Source organism: Psammomys obesus, unplaced genomic scaffold (assembly GCF_907164565.1).
Source record: "Psammomys obesus unplaced genomic scaffold, mPsaObe1.curated_primary_1811, whole genome shotgun sequence".
Lineage (NCBI taxonomy): Eukaryota > Metazoa > Chordata > Mammalia > Rodentia > Muridae > Psammomys > Psammomys obesus.
Genome location: NW_026585504.1, coordinates 19,017,916 through 19,032,965, shown reverse-complemented (window position 1 = coordinate 19,032,965; position 15,050 = coordinate 19,017,916). Strand labels below are relative to the sequence as shown.

The 15,050-nt window shown below is 42.6% G+C and overlaps 1 pseudogene; it reads right to left on the bottom strand.

The window, feature by feature from the left end:
* The window catches only part of LOC129686211 (cofilin-1-like), a 28,808-nt pseudogene extending 13,971 nt beyond the window's left edge, over positions 1–14,837 (bottom strand).
* Positions 14,838–15,050: the final 213 nt, after the last annotated feature.

The following is a 15,050-nucleotide window of genomic DNA, read 5'->3' as shown; positions in this document are numbered from 1 at the left end:
CAGAAATTATATTATAAAATATTTTGTTTCGTTATTGTTTTTGATGTTCATAAATTTAGATATTTTGTGTGATATAATTCTTATTTCTGTTTGTGGTGAAAATATTAAAATTTCTTCTTGATAATTTAATATACATATCTGTGATCTCATTCCCCCAAATCAGATTTTTATCCTTAAAACTGGCCTTTTAATTTTATTAATTTATTTGTTGTTTCAAGACAGGGTTTCTCTGTGTAGCTTTGGCTGTCTTATACTTCCTTTATAGACCAGACTTGGCTTTTTTATTTTTAATCTTTCTACTTTATATTTTTAATTAAAATTTAATTACAACACTTCCCCCTTCCCTTTCCTCCTCCCAGTCCCTCCCAAGTCTCTGCTTCCCAACTCCTTCCATGTTTCCCCATCACTCTCAAATTAACACCTTCTTTTTATTTATTATTGCTACATACACATTTACTCTCTCTCTCTCTCTCACACACACACACACACACACATATATATATACACAGACACAAACACAGAAATAAAACTATTTGTGATATTTTAGCACTAAACTAAACTACTTGCCAGAATTAGTGATGTAAAAAATACAATAATCAGCTAACTAGTCATAGGGCCTCTATTTTTAAGACTATTAGGTGTCTTAAATTTGGTACTATCTGTTTCTACAGATATCGCTTTCCTGTCACATGCATCTGGGTGGTGTCAACAAGAATAATTGCCTTGGCATATACGGAATAAGGACCATTAAGAAGAAATTACATTTCCAAACACAGGAGAGATGACATTCATTTATTTCAGAGGCAAACTGCACAGATTTAATAACAGTTTTGGAATTACAGGAGTCTTAATCCACTTACGTTAATTTATGATAAAAATGGTAAGTTTAAAATAAACGAAATGAATTCTGGACTCTATATTTTTAATGTCACATCTGTATAAAAACCTCTCCTTAGTCATATAAAAGTGTTAGGACCAAATAAATGATGATGCACACAGCAGATTTTATATGAAAGAGGTTTAGTAGATGGAGATGAAGAGAGAGAGAGAGGAGAGAGTGAGACATGATAGGGGGAAGAGAGTAGGGGAGCCCCAACAGAGAAAGGAGAGAGGGCAAGAGAGGATAAGGCAAGAGACAAAGTGGGGAGTTAATCCTTTTAAAGACTTCACCACACCTGCCAGGTGTAGCTACCTGGCAGACAATACATGATGACATCAAAGGTTGCTAGGCAACCCAGAAGCAGGCTGCCTAAATACTAACATTCCTCCCTTTATCTATAATTAAGAAAACAAAACAAAACAAAAAAACAAACAAACAAACAAAAGGAACTTGGGCTGCTTCTCATATAAGGTAAGTTATGGTATATAAATTTAGGTTCATTGGAAGCAGCTCTTGGTTGCCATGCAAAGGGTTAAGAGAGAGAGAAAAAATAATAGCAACAAAATGGCCAGATTATATGGCCAAGAGAAGGAGGGGAAGCCCCTGCTCTGGAAAGTTTAGGGTAGAGGGTTGTCAGCCACCCAAGGCAGCAGGTAGGGACTGGGGAATGCTGGGAGAACCTGCAGCTATTTATTCTGGTCCTGAAACACACCATTCCAGTCTTTTGTTAATATTAAGTAAATATCAGACATAGATTCTCTTCTGGCTACTTCCTGCTGACACTGGGGGAGCTGTAGGGAGGTCAAAAGGCTGAAATGCTGGCCAAGTCCAGGAAAAACAGACTGTTTTGATGCTGTCCAGGGTCAGTAAGAACATCCATGGCTGGAAGGGAAAGTGCAGGTTCAGCTTGATGGAAGTCTGTGAGGTCAGACTGGAACACTTGTGGTAGCTGCTTTGGTGCTGTTGTGGATATAGGAAACATTGGTGTCTGGCAGGATACTGAATATATATGCAGAAGATAAAGTTAAGTAGGTTATGGAGAAAATTCTTTAGGTGTATATTTAAAATTTTTGAGAGAGCAAACAGAGGCAGAAGGTCTGGATCAAAGAGACTTGAACATGAGCACTCCATTTACTTGAGGGAACCTCCATTTACCCAATCACTGGCAGTAATTAAAATGGCTTCACTTTGGATCTGTCATCTAAGGAAACTGAGGCCAAGTTTGGTTACAGAAGTGTGTAAACTTACAGGCCCTTAAAGCAGGCACTAGATGTAGAAATCTGAAATTCTCCAGAAGACATCCTAGAGGAGAATCTGGAGGAATGGATGAATAGACTATTTCCATTGGGAGGGTGGGAGCCAGTGACCTGCCAGAGGCATCCCATAGGAAAGGTTTGGCTCAGTAGAGTATGGCCCTACCTGATCCAAAAACTCATCAGCATTGGCCAGAGACCAAGGGCACAGCTGCCCGTAGGAGCCATGGTTTACCTAGCTCTAGGATTTTCATAGAAGAGTGTGTGTGTGGGGGGGGAGGGGTACATGTAAAGAGGGAAAAATCTCACCCAAGGGAAAGAGAAAGTCCTAAATGGAGGTCAGCAAAGAGGGTCAACTGTGGCCAGTGAAGATCTGGTTGGGGCTTTCTCCATCTCAAAAGGTACTATTAAGTTGCCGGACACTCAATGGTCAATATTTCCCTACCAAGAGAAACGTTTATGCTGTCCAATGAGGGGAACTCACCAATCCAGCTGGTGTTGCATGTAGGAGGTATCAATCAAGTAGCCAGGAAAGGGAAGTCCCAAAACCAGGGAAAGGGGAGGAACCCCACCCTCTGAGATAGGCAATAAGTGCAGTACTTATCTGGAGCCCTATTGACCTGAGAGGTGGCTTTAAGTTGGTTTCCTGCAGCTTACAAGAATTGCTTTTAAGTTTTACGAAGGAGATACAACTTTTGACATGTTAGCATCACAATTGTAATCTGCACTGAAATATACATTGTAGAAAAAGACAGTGGACATACACATTTGTGTTAACAGCATAAGCATTCTTTAAGGTGAGCTCTGAACAGGCAGGAGCCTTTCGTGAAGTAGAAGGGGAAGCTCTCCTCATCTTAACCTTTAGTATAAGTACACATTATGGAGATTTAAAATCTTGAGCTTGGAACCATGAGAGTGGGTGGCATAGTGGAATGCTTTGTATTAGAGGTAGATTAATAAATCAGAGCTGTATTGATAAAGGTCAAAGCTCTGGATAGTCAATATAACAGTAGCATAGCAACAGGAGGAAATATTAAGCTTTTTTACCTATTTAGGATACTTTAAATCACCTTAGATCTTGCAACCTTTATAACTTGCATTTACCAACCTTGAAACACTTTCTTAGACCCTCAAACATTTATAACTTGCATTTACCAACCTTAAGACACTTTCTAGACCCTCAAACAACATCTTTTTAGGCCTTTGTATCTAATTATTTACCGTGAGACATAGGTGAGACTGTTATGGTCATTTATTTTCCTCTAAAGGGATGGTAAAAGGTTCCATTCAGGCCTGTTTCTTGAGTCTGGCAGCAAGGCATATTGTGTCTAGGCCTGACAATAGCTCTAGGACTATAGAGCAATAAGGCATGGTCCGCATAAGGCATGGTCTCCTGTATATGAAGAGAACTGAGAATGCATCTGAAGTCTCCCAAGACAGAAGTTAGCAACATGCCCACTGGACTCCGGTGTGAGGCCAAAACAGACCTGCAATGTTACTCAGGCCTGTGCGAGCGTGGTGGAGGTCACTGAATCAAGGAGCCATTTGTCCTCGGCCATGCCAAGGAGCAGAAAGTCTCTTTGGCTCTTGTGTTAGTTGAGCCTCCATGGCTGGGCACAGAGGACAAACCTGCATGGGAGCATTTTGACTTCCAGAGGCCAGTCTGCCAGCAGGCAGCCATGGCTTGTTGAGGCAGCAGCGGGACCAGCGTCCCCTTTGGCTGCATTTGAAAGAGTCGCCTGGTGGAATTGGCTTTTGGCTATACTCCAGTGGGATGGGGCATTGCAGACCTCTTGTTTTCTGTGCAGGAATGCCAACAGCCTCAGAGCAGCAGCCAAGGTCTGGACCATAGTTTTTGCTGTAGATGAGCCTGATAGGAAGGCTCTTCTCTTATTATTTTTACCAGCTCCTGTATGGTAACTCAAGGACCACGCTCAGCTGTTTATTAAAGATGGCAGTGAGATTATGTTTGTATCTGTAGGACCATAAACATATTTTTGGACATGTTAGAGAACTAGATCATCTATGAGATGACTGACTATTAACTTGCATTTGTTAACCGTTCAAATACTAGGACTTTAGGTTTTGTCCCTGTTAAGTTGGAGCCTTAAAAGTCATAAATATAGTCCATTGAAGTGAGAGCATAACAGTTTTCTGTATGATTTAGCTTATAAAAAGTTTATAGCTTATAAAAGTCTAAGGCTGTACTATAGATTGACAATAATACCATTTTTAGGAAACAAGACCAATCGTATTCTAACCTTTCGATAGTAAAGATATATAGCACAATGACCAAGTTTTATCATAAATAAATAAATGCCTCTGAAATTAATAGATCTTAATTTTGGAGTATTGGTAAAAACTTTTAAGTAGTAACCCTTGAGTTATGAATTTTAAAACAATATAGTAGAGCAGTATAAAGCAATTTAAAAATTACACTTGAATTTATTACAGAAAACCTATTAGCCAGAAAGCCTAGTGGTGACTCTAGATCATAGGCAGCTCATGGCAGGATTAATTGTGATTAAAATTGTTCAAAACACGTGGTCACCTTAAGGTTTACAGTTTAAGATTTTTTTCTTGAGAGTATAAAAAGAAACCAAAGAGTATATTTAGTGAGATAGCAGGCAGAGAGAAACAGACAAGACTTTGAGAAAAGAGGAATAGGGAATTGTTTTTTGCTTCACAGATCTCTCTTAGTGTTACTGGATATTAATCATTTGAGTAGGGCAAATATAGGTGTAGAAGCCAAAGGTTTCCCTAAGAGGAGAGAATATGAGGAAGTCGTTCCTGTGAACGAGAAAGGGGAAATGGAAATGGACCATGTGGCTAGTGGTTCATCAACCAAATAGCACAGCAGGTCATTGGCTTAACCTGGCTAAGCCCAAGAACCTCAGTGCCTGGTACCAAGGCTCTATCAGCAGTAAGGCCGAGTTCTCGTGGAGGTAATCTCATCCGCAGGAAAGGATAAGGGCAGATAGGCAGCTTTAGAATGGAGGTAGGAAGGAGCGCAGTGGCCGTCTAGGGCACCTATAAGAGACTGCAGTTTTGCAGCTCCAAAAACAGTGGGACAGAAACAAAGTAGTAAAAGCAGCTGGTAGTGTGGGAAACAACAGTGTTTTTGTTTGTTTGTTTGTTTGTTTGTTTGTTTTATAACCAAGATGGCTGCCAATCATGTGACGGTCCTAAATTGCCCTAACTTAAGATGGGCATGAAACCATGTGCTTACCCTTAGTGGAAATGGCAGCGAAGCCATGGTTCCATCCTCCTTATCCCCAAACCAACATGGCAGCTAGCCATGTACATAGTGAGACCAGGTGCTTGCTCATGGGATGGCTATCCCAGCCCCATTCAAAACTCTGCATGCATGTGGCATGGCTGATCAGAAGTCTGCGCTACTGAAAACCCTTCTCCACAAGCCAGCCTCTTGCAGCAGGCGTTCTGTGGGAGATTTAAAATCTCACCTGTGGGGCCTGAGGGTGCGATGCAATTTAAAGCCATCTGTGTGTGGGCAGGGTCCCCAATAATTGCTTACACTAACAGCAATAGTTTAGAAGCATTCTGTGTACAAAGTAGCAGTTTCAGCATCTGGCATGAGACTATTTTGGCACAGTGTGAGTGTATGCCGTGTCCCCGGTGCTCGGAACACATGGCAGGATGCTGAGTCTGAGCAGCTATGAGCATCAGGACAGGTGTGCCTGGTAAGAGCATAGTAGTTGAGAGAAAGTATATGTTTTAAGACATACACGGTTGTTAGGGGTAGGTAGAGCAGAAAAAAAAATATGTTGCAGGCATCATGGTCTGATTAAAGGGGTCCTGGCATGACCAGACCAGGTGCTACCAGGAGAGTCCTTCCCGGCCAAAAGCACCAATATTAGGACCAAATAAATTATGATGCACACAGCAGATTTTATATGAAAGAGTTTTAGTAGATGGAGATGAAGAGAGAGAGAGAAAGGAGCAAGCATGATAGGGGGAAGAAGAGGGGATGCCCTGACAGAGAAAGAGAAGAGGGCAAGAGAGGAGAGGGCAAGAGAAGAGAGGGCAAGGAAGGAACAAAGTGGTGGATTAATCCTTTTAAAGACTTGACCATGGCTGCCAGGCGTGGCTACCTGGCGGGCAACACATGTTGATATCACAGGTTGCTAGCCGACCCAGAAGCAGGCTGCCTAAATACTAACAATAAGACTGGAGAAGTACTTAGGTTTGTTCCCTGACCAGTCTTGAGAGAGGTAGCACTCCCCTTCCTTTTGAAACTGCATTGGAATCCCACAGGCTCCAAGAAGCACTGTGGTTAGAATGTAGCGTGCATTTTATAACCAAATATTGTTTGGTAATTAGCCTAAGGTTGGGCCTCATCCTTCTGAACGTTGGTCTCTAAGACAAGTCATTCATTGAGGGGTAACATTAGAGTCTACCATCTTGTATTGAATAAAAAAGAATAAATCATGTGCAAAAGTTCATTTTAAACCAAAAAGAAATGAATTAGGATATAATGTTATCACTTAAGTAACTTTAAATTTTTCATTTAAATAAAGAACTCATAATAAGAGCTTTACAGGTATTCAAATTATATTTACACAGGTTGGCATAAGCTGATGTACAAAAAGCAATATATTGATCTTAGAACTTTTATGTGTTAGAATTTTAACACATAATATACTTTAAAACTTATATCTGTGTTATTTTAGTTTATGTTCTTAATCTATTTTGTTTGATTTAGGTATTTTGAGTCATTCCATGTGTCTTCAGATGGCCTTGAACTCCTTATCCTCCAGTTTTATTTCCAGTGAGTTGGGATCCCAATTGTCTGCCACTGCACCAAACTTCTGGTCTTAATTTAGAAAGCAGGAAGGGCCAGTACTTCACAATACTGATACCAATAAATTTAAATGAGTTGCTTCTGATATCCACTCCTTTGTTTGTTTGTTAATGTAAATTAGTTGCTTCTGATATCCACTCCTTTGTTTGTTTGCTTGTTATTACTAAATAACAGTAAAATGGAGGAGAAATTGCAAAGTTTAGCAGTGAGTACAGATCCTTTCTTCTCCACATCCAACTGTTTATGGCTCACATTTGCTGAGTATTTACTGACTGCTGGCACATGATCCAGCTGATGCTCAGTATCCTGAGGTGATTTAACTCTTTATTCTCCTTCAATATACAAAGGATCCAAGGTTCATAGGTGATAAATAATTCTCTGAAGTTTCCATATGTATTAAGTGGTGGTGCTTGCATTCAGTCTGATTATACTACCTAATCATTTGACTACAGTGAAGACTTCCTAAGAAAGCCCTTTAATTTTGTAGACCAGACTGACCTTGAACTCACAAGAGATCTGCCCGCCCCTGCCTCCTGAGTTCTGGGATTAAAGGCCAGTTCCACCAGGACAAGGGGGCAGGTAGACAGTGGGGCTAGGAACAAGAGGGATCAGGTTGGGGAAGGAGGGGCTTAGGGAGAGAGTATGAGCAGAGGTGACTGGAATAGGAACCCAGGGCAGTGGAATCTTCCTGAGGCCTATGAGGGTGACCCTAGAGAGGACTCCTAGTAATGGAGGGTATGGAGCATGAACTTGCCATCTTCTGTAGCCTGGCAAGGCAGTGAGTAACAACTGGATAACAATTGGATAACAACTGGATACCAACCCAGCCAGCAGCATGCCCTGCCTGTGAGATGGGCTGGGGCAGTGGTACTCAGAGCTTGGCCAATTAATGACTGATCAATACCTAGTGATGAGAGGGCCAGGACCTGGAAGATGGACGACTCAGAAATCTAGGGTAGAACCAAACACAACTGACCAAAAGCAAAAACACACAAACAAGTAAATGAGGAACTCATGGAATTCTCAGGCAAATGGATGGAACTAGAAAAGATCATCCTGAGTGAGGTAACCCAGACCCAGAAAGACACACATGGTATATACTTACTTGTAAGTGGCTATTAGACCTATAGTACATGATAGCCATACTACAATCCACAGACCCAAAGAAGCTAAGTAACAAGGAGAGCCCAAAGGATGGTGACAGAATATCACACACAAGGGGAAAAAGAATAGACCACAGATGTGGAAGAAGAGAGGGGACTGGACAGGAGGTGGAATGGGGAAGCAAACAAGGGTACAGATAAGATGTGGGGAGAACAGGGGTGGGAGGTGAGAGGGCTGGGAACAAGAAGAGAAACTGACAGGGACGTCTCTTTGACAAGCTGGAGGCCTTCGACAAGGTAGGCTCCTGAGAGGATATGGGTGTGACTTTAGGTGGGGCTCCTCACGGGTTGGGAAGGGCATGGAGACGGAAGTGAGTGGCCACCTCCTAGCCAGGCTGGACTAGTGGAAGGAGGGGGAACAATAACTTACCGACAAAACCTGCCATTCAAAAATTACCCTGTCTACAAGAAGTGTAGGGATAAAGAGGAAACAGAGATTGAGGGAATGTACAACCAATGACTGCCCTAACCTGAGACCCACCCCCACAGTAGAGAGCCCTCTCCTGACACTAGGCAGACAGGAGCCTAACACACCTGTGGTCTGGGAGGCTCCACCCAGAAGCTGGGTGGACAAATGCTGGGACTTGCTGCCAAGCATTGGGCGGAGTTCTGGGAGGTCTGTGGAAGTGTTGAGGGAGAAATAGAAGGACCTGGAGGGAACAGGAACTCCACAAGAAGACCAACAGAGACAACTAACCCAGTCCCATAGGAGCTTACAGAGAATGAGACATCAATTAAGGAGCATGCATGATCTGGACCTGCACATATGTGGCCGGTGGGCGGCTTGGTCTTCATGTGGGTGGCATAGCGAGTGGAGGAGGATTGCTGTTTCTAACATGTTGCCTGCTTTTGTATCACTTGCCCCTGGCAAGGCTGCCTTGCCTGGCCCCAATGGATGAGGCTATGCTCAGTCCTGATGTGACTTGCTGTGCTGTGGAGGGGTTGATACAGGAGAGGGGAACTCCCCTTTTCTGGGGGAAAAGAGCGAGAGAAGGGGAAAGGGGGAGGAGGGATTGAAAAGAGAGGAGGGGCGCCTTTGGAATGTAAATTAAGGAAACCTAAATAAGTTAAAAATTTGAGAATTCAATGAAATGATTCCCCGATTATATTCTGCTATACTCATAGATCAGTGCCTAGTCCAATGGTCATCAGAGAGGCTTCAGCCAGCAAGTGCTGGAAACAGATGCAGAGACCAGAGTTTGGGGAAACCTGTGGAAGAGAAGAGGAGGAAGAATGATTGTAGGAGCAGCAAGGGTCAAGGACCCTACAAGAAAACCCACAGATTCAAGGGCTCATAGGGGCTCTGAGAGACTGAAGTGGCAATCACGAAGCCTGCATGGGTCTGCTTTAGGGCCTTCACACACACGCTGGGGTTTATATTGGACTCCTAGCAGTGAGAGCAGGGGCTGTCATTAACTCTTTTGCTGCTTGTGGCAGCCTTTTACTCCTACTGGGTTGCCTTGTCCATACCCAGCCTTGATATCAACATTTGTGCCTAGTTATGCATATTGTTATGCCAAGTTCAGTTCAGTTAATATCACTGAATGCCTGCTTTTTTTTTTTTTTTTTAAGAAAAATAGAGAAGCAGTAGATCTGTGGAGAGTGGAGGTGGGAGGAGAGGAGGGATGGGAGGGTGTAGGAGAGATGTGGTGTGAGAAAAGGATAAAGAAAAAGAAGAAAAAACAAAGGAAAGAAAAGAAAAAAGAAAGAAAGCCATTCAAGGCCAGGGGCAAATCTCTCACTCAGAGTTCCATGCACCTACAATCTCTTGATGTAACACTACAAACACAGAATCACTTACTATCTTATTCACTTTTGATGTTGAATGAAGGCAAAATTCTTGACCCTAGATCTGTAGATAGAAGCATGTTAGATTTTTTTCATGCAAGAACTGTGCACATTTCACTTTTACAGTATCTAGTTTCATGTCTTTGAGCAGTGTTCCACACATCTGTAATGGAGTATGTTATCCATATAATTTCTTATTTATTTTACCCTATAGGTCTGGCTTGGCTACAGGAAGTGGCCACTTTAGGTTCTATATCCCCTGTTGCTAGGAGTCTCAGGTGGGGAGTGGGGCTCACGTGGACTTCCTGGGCTTTCCCCTAACCCAGATCTGGAAAAATCCCAAGATTCTAGAAAGTCTTTCATTTCTTCCTTCATTCCATCGCTGTTCCAGTGGTCATTGAGTAGAGAGCTGTTCAAGTTCCATGAGTTTGTAGGCTTTCTTTTGTTTTGGAAGTCCAGCTTTAATTCATGGTAATCTGATAAGGTACAAGGAGTTAGTTATTTCGATTTTCTTGTATTGGTTGAAGTGACCGAGTATATGGTCAGTTGTGGAAAAAGTTCTGAGATAAAGGTATGTTCTTTTGTGTTTGGGTGAAAAGTTCTATAGATATCTCTTAGGTCCATTTGGTTCATGACATCTATTAGTTTCATTATTTCTCTGTTTAGTTTCTGTCTTGAGGACCTGTCCATTGGTGAAAGTGGGGTGTTGAAATCTCCTGCTGCTAATATGTGGGGTTCTATGTGTGAGTTGAGCTTTAGTAATGTTTCTTTTACAAATGTGGCTGGTCCTGTATTTGGGGCATAGATGCTCAGAATTGAGATGTCTTCTTGGTGTAGTTTTCCTTTGATGAGTGTGAAGTTTCCTTCCCCATCTCTTTTAATTAGTTTTGGCAGAAAATCAATTTTATTAGATATCAGGATGGATATTCCAGGTTGCTTCTTGGGCATGTTTGCTTGGAAAACCTTTCTTCAGCTTTTTATTCAGAGATAATGTCTATCTGTGTTGCTGAGGTATGTTTCTTGTATGTACAGAATGGTGGATCCTGTTTATGCATCCACTCTGTTATCCCGTTTTGTTTTGTTTGTTGTTGTTGAAGAATTGAGTCCATTGATGTTGAGAGATATTAACAACCAATGATTGTTAGTTCCTGTTATTTTGATGCTGGTGGCGGTAGTGTGTGTGTGTGTGTGTGTGTGTGTGTGTGTGTGTGTGTGCACGTGCCTGTGAGCTTTGCTTTTGCTGCAGTGGAATTTTTTCCCGTGTTTTCTTGCGTGTAGTTAACCTCCTTGGGTGGGAGTTTTCTTTCTTGTATTTTCTGTAGGGCTGGGTTTGTGCATAGATATTGTTTAAATTAGTTTTTGCTGTGGAATGTCTTGTTTTCTCCATCTATGGTGATTGAAAGTTTTGCTTCATGTAGTAGTCTGTGCTGACATCTGTGGTCTCTTATGGTCTGCAAGATATCTGCCCAGGCCCTTCTGGCTTTTAAAGTCTTAGATGAGAAGTCAGGTTTAATGCTGATATGTCTGACTTTATATATTACTTGGCCTTTTTCCTTTACGGCTTTTAATATTCTTTCTTTTGTTCTGTACCGTTAGTGTTTTGATTATTATGTGGCAGGAAGATTTTCTTTCCTTTTCCCCTTTCTTTTTAACTTTTAAATTTATTTATTTAGTTGCTCACTTTACATCCCAATCACAGTCTCCATCCTCCTCTCCTCCTGGTCCCACCCTCCCCCCTCCCCCCCCCCCCCCCCCTTCGGGCCCCCCCCCCCCCCACTATCCCACCCCCAAATTTCAAGTCATCTCTGGGCTGAGCACATCCTCTTCCACAGTGACCTGGCAAAGCAGCTCCACCAGGGGGAAGTGATTAGCCTGAATGCAACAAAGTCCTTGTCAGAAACAGGCCAAACTCCTCTTACTAGTGGACCCAAAGAAGAGCAACTTTCCCATCCAGTATATATAGGCAGGCGGCCTACAGTCTTTGCAACTCCCCCTAGGCCCTAGTTAGTTGGCTCTGTTGGTCTTTCTGTGAAACTCCTGTCCTCTCTGGGTCCTTCTATCCTTCCCCCAACTCTTCCACAAGGCTCCCTGCGTTCTGCCTAGTCTTTGGCTGTGAGTCTTAGCATCTGTCCATCCTTTGCTGGGTGGAGCCTCTCAGAAGAGAGCTATGTTAGGCTCACTTCATGTGTGTCTTTTGGGGTCTGTGTTACCTCACTCAGGATGATCATTTCCAGTTCCATCCATTTGCCTGCAAATTTCATGATTTCCTTGTTTTTAATATCTGAGTAGTATTCCATTGTGTAAATGTAATCACATTTTCTTTATCCATTCTTCGTTTGAGGGGCATCTGGGTTGTTTCCAGTTTCTGGCTATTTTGAATAATGCCACTATGAGCATAGCTAAGCAAATGGCCTTGCTGTTTGGTAGAGCATATTTTGGGTATATGTGCAGGAATGGTATGTCTGAGACTTGAGGTAGATCTATTCCCAGTTTTCTGAGGAAGCACTAGATTGATTTCCAAAGTAGTTGTACAAGTTTACACTCCCACCAGCAATGGAGGAGTGTTCCCCTTCTCCACATCCTCTCCAGCATGTGCTGTCACTTGAGTTTTTAATCTTAGCCATTCTGACAGGTGTAAGATGGAATCTCAGGGTCATTTTGATTTGCATTTCCCTGATGACTAGGATATTGAACATTTAAGTGCTTCACAGATATTAGAGATACCGCTCTTGAAAATTCTGTTTAGCTCTGTATCCCATTTTTTAAAAACTGGATTATTTTGTTTATTGGTGTTGAGTTTTTTAGTTCTTTATATATTTTAGATATTAGCTCTTTTTCATATGTAGAGTTGGCAAAGATTCTTTCCCAATCTGTAAGCTGCCGTTTTGTTCTATTGACAGTGTCCTTTGCCTTACAGAAACTTTTCAGCTTCAAGAAGTCCCATTTATTAATTGTTGATCTTAGAGCTTGTGCTGTTGGTGTTCTGTTCAGGAAATTGCCTCCTGTAGCAGTGAGTTCAAGGCTGATTCCCACTTTCTCTTCTAATAGATTTCGTGTTTCTGGTTTTGTGTTGAGGTCTTTGATCCACTTGGACTTGAGTTTTGTGCAGGGCGATAAATACGGATCTATTTGTGTTCTTCTACATGTAGACATCCATTTAGACCAGAACCATTTGTTGAAGGTACTCTCTGTTTTTCATTGTTTGGTTTTGGCTTCTTTGTCAAAATTCGGGTGTCCATACGTGTGTGGGTTTATTTCTGGGTTTTGATTCCATTCCATTCCATTGATCGACCAGTGTGTTTCTATGCAAGTATCAGTCAGGGGGCTGAAAGCAGCTCACAATGGCTTGTCCTCTGGGGAGATGATGGTGCTGCAACCTAGCAACCTATTTTTTTTTTTTTTTTTTTTTTGCCAGGATGCAGAGGTCCTTGCTCTTCTTGTGTCAGTTTGCTTGTAATCATGCTTGATTCCTCCAGTGAGGAGGAAGCACTTGGATGTGGAGTGTCTGGGAAGCAGTCCTTAGAACAGATAAAAGGAACAAGGGAGCACCCAGCAGGCAGGAGAATGGAGGAGCCCTGTTACTGCCATCTATTTCACAATGCAGCCATGACTCCCACAGAAGTGTATACAAAGAATGGATACTTACATGTCAGCTTCTTCTGATAGCATCCTTGAAGCTGGCATAGAAGGTTTTTTTCTCTTAAGGGGTGCACTCTCAGGGGCCCTGAATACAAAGCAAAGAAACTGCTGTAGCTATCCCGATAACAGATGACCAGGAAAAGACCCCCCACTACCACCACCTCAAGTGCCTCAGTGTTTTTTATTTTCTTTCTTTTTAATTTTATTTTATTAATTACACTTTATTCACTTTGTATCCCCCCATATGCCCCTCCCTCCTCCCCTCCCGGTCCCACCCTTCGTCCGCCTTCTTCACGCATGCTCCTCCCCAAGTCCACTGATAAGGGAGGACCTCCTCTCTTTCCTTCTGATCTTAGTCTATCAGATCACATCAAGAGTGGCTGCATTGTCATCTTCTGTGGCCTGGTAAGGCTGCTCCCCCCTCAGGGGGACATCAGAAGAAGAAGAAAACAGGAAACAACCTAGAAACCTGTCACAGCCTCTGAAAGGCTCTGCCCTGCAGACTATCGAAGCAGACGCTGAGACTTATGGCCAACTGTTGGGCAGAGTGCATGAAATCTTATGTAAGAAGTGGGAAATAGTAAGATCTGGAGAGGAGAGGAACCCCACAAGGAGAGCAACAGAACCAGAAAATTTAAACACAGGAGTCTTCCCAGAGACTCATACTCCAACCAAATACCAGGCATGGAGATAACCTAGAACCCCTGCACAGATGTAGCCCATGGCAGTTTAATGTCCAAGTGGGTTACATAGTGTTTTTTATTTTCAAGACAAGGTTTCTCTGTGTATCCCTGGCTGTTCTTGAACTCAAGAAATCCACCTGCCTCTGCCTCCTGAGTGCTAGGATTAAAGGTGTGAACCACAACCACCAGCTGGGCTCCTTACTTGTTTTGTAACAACCCTGACCCCCATACTTGGGATGACTTCTGTTAGCTCTCCTGAAAAGGGGAAGAGGAGGCAGTCTGAAGAGCTTGAACAAGGAGTTCACCAGAAGATGAACACCAGGTCCTTCTTGCTCTCCTTGGTCTCATATGTTGCCCTGTAGAGAGCATGTCAGCAGTCTTTGTCTGGTAGTGTCCTGACAAAAGCAATGAAGGGGTCATCCACATTCTGTCCAACATCTCCTATCAGGATCTCCTTGCTCTCCAGTATGATGTTCTTCTTGTCCTCACTCAGGCAGATGAACAGTCCTTCCTGCGTTTCTTTACTTCTTCTGGTGTTGAGGACTTGCTAACTTTCACGTCGTTGAATGTCTTGATGACACCATCAGAGGCGGCCACACCAGAGGCCATGTTTCCGCAAACTAAAGGGAGACACAGAGCTACAGAAGAACTGAGCTGCTGCAGCTGCTGCTGGGATCTGACTGAACCCAGGTGGGTTTCTTGTATGTGGCAGAATGATGAGGTTCTGTCTTTTTATTGGGGAGTTGAAGCCATTGATATTGAGAGAAATTAATGATCAGTGGTTGTTAATCTTGTTATTGTGATGTTGGTGGTGGTAGAGTG